This window comes from Plectropomus leopardus, unplaced genomic scaffold, assembly GCF_008729295.1.
Source record: "Plectropomus leopardus isolate mb unplaced genomic scaffold, YSFRI_Pleo_2.0 unplaced_scaffold25897, whole genome shotgun sequence".
NCBI classification, from domain to species: Eukaryota; Metazoa; Chordata; class Actinopteri; order Perciformes; family Serranidae; genus Plectropomus; species Plectropomus leopardus.
The window spans coordinates 1,009-3,114 of record NW_024628153.1 but is presented as its reverse complement, the minus strand read 5'-3'; the positions used below and the strand labels follow the sequence as shown (position 1 = coordinate 3,114).

Genomic DNA, 2,106 nt, shown 5'->3' with positions numbered 1-2,106 from the left:
GGCCAAAATGAAATCTTTGGAGCGGGAGAGCGAGGTGCAATGCACAGGTTCTGAACCTGGTGCGATGCAGGAGGAGCCCGACCAGGAAGCAACCCACAGAGCCCAGTCCCTCCACGCACCAGAGTCTTCCAATCCCGGCAGAGTAGTTTCACAGCAGCGGATTAAGTGGCCCCCAGCCAGCAAATGAAGTGAGTGGCAGCAGTTTGATGAGGATGTGTCCAACATCATCCAAACGACAGCCAAAGGAGATGCTGACAGTTGACTCCAAACGATGACCACCATCATTGTCACCTATGCTTCAGTGAGATTTGGCCAGAAAGAGAAGAGCAAGACAAAGACTACCTCTTACACCATGAACTGCAGGGCCACCAAAATACACCAAATGCGTCAAGAGCTTCGAACCCTCAAGAAACAGTACAAGACATCTACTGATGAGGAGAAGCAGGAATTGGCAGAGCTGTAAAACAGAGCAGAGTGGCACAGGAGGCAGGAAAGAGAGAGAGCCAGGAAGCGAGCAGCCTTCATTGCCAATCCCTTTGTCTTTACCAAACAACTGCTAGGGGACAAGCACAGCAGTTGTCTTGAGTACTCTTAAGAGGAAGTGAACCAGGACCCTATCAGGGATCAAGAGCTCGAACCCAACAAAGCACTCATAATCCCCACCCCCCCAACAACAGAGCTCAATCTAAGGGAGCCGGGTCTGAAGGAGGTTGTGGGGGTCATCAAGGCTGCTCATTCAGGCCCCAGTGGCGTACCCTACCTGGTCTATAAATGCTGCCCGGAGCTTTTCTGGCACTTGTGGAAAATCTTGAAAGTGATTTGGCGAAGGGGGAAGTCGCTGACCAGTGGAGGTGTGCTGATGGAGTTTGGATCCCAAAAGAGGAGAACTAGAAAAATCGACCAGTTCCAGACAATCTCACTGTTGAGGGTTGAGGGGAAGATGTTTTTCATTGTTTTTCAAGTTTCTTCTCATGAACAACTACATCGACCCCTCAGTGCAGAAGGGTGAGATTCCTGGAGCTCCCTGCTGTTTGGAGCATACTGGTGTCGTCACGCAGCTCAGCAGAGAGGCCCGTTAGAACAGAGGCGACATAATGGTGTTGTGGTTGGACCTGGCCAACGCCTATGGGTCCATACCACATAAACTGGTTGAGCTTGCACTACACCTTCACTATGTTCCCAGTAAGATCAAGGACCTGAACCTGGACTATTACAATAGTTTCAGGCTCAGGGTCACTTCTGGGTCACAAACATCAGACTGGCAGCATCTTGGCAAAGGAATAATAACAGAATATACCATCTCTGTTATTCTTTTCGCACTGGCCATGAACATGGTGGTTAAGTCGGCAGAGGCTGAATGTAGAGGGCCCCTAACCATGTCTGGAGTAAGACAGCCCCCCATAAGAGCCTACAACCTCACCATCACAACAACATCAGTCCCAGCAGGCAGGTGGATCCTACAAGGACTGGAGAGACTCATCACCTGGGCAAGGATGAGTTTTAAGCCCTCCAAGTCACGGCCATGGTACTGAAGAAGGGGAAGGTGACTGACAGATTCCATTTCTCAATTTCAGGAAGTGTCATTCCATACATTACAGAGCAACCAATCAAGAGTTTGGGGAAGCTCTTTGACTCAAACCTGAGAGACTCTGCAGCCATCCAGGAGTCCAACCAAGAGCTTGGAACTTGGCTCTCCAAGGAAGAGCGAGTGAGCAGAGTGGTAGGACTCCGGCAGCAAGGAGCATGGACAACATGGGAGAGCACACTGCAGGTCAAACATCGTGTAGGCAGACTTCCATCAAGTCCAGGAAGTCTAGGATAAAGGCAGTTGCTGAGAGCTTAGCCTTAGCCGACACCATCACGCCCCAAAGAAGGCAGTCACCTTCATCAGAGCTGGAGAGAAATCCCGGGGACAGGCAAAAACAACAACAGGCCTCCTCCAAACAGCCTCTGACTAGCAGCTGCAGTTTCCACCGCACAAAGCCACAACATTACTCCAGCAAGACATGATCATCAGCTCTAAGGCTTCAAAACACCTGATCATGTACAGGGACAGAGGCTAAAGAACATTCTAGGAGCTCGTAGAAGTCAGCTGCAGAGGCTTTG

The 2,106-nt window shown here is 50.4% G+C and overlaps 1 pseudogene; it reads left to right on the top strand.

Annotated features, from left to right (window-relative positions):
- Nucleotides 1-160: 160 nt before the first annotated feature.
- LOC121966788 lies at nt 161-1,822 on the top strand (annotated as a pseudogene).
- The last annotated feature ends 284 nt before the right edge of the window (nt 1,823-2,106 follow it).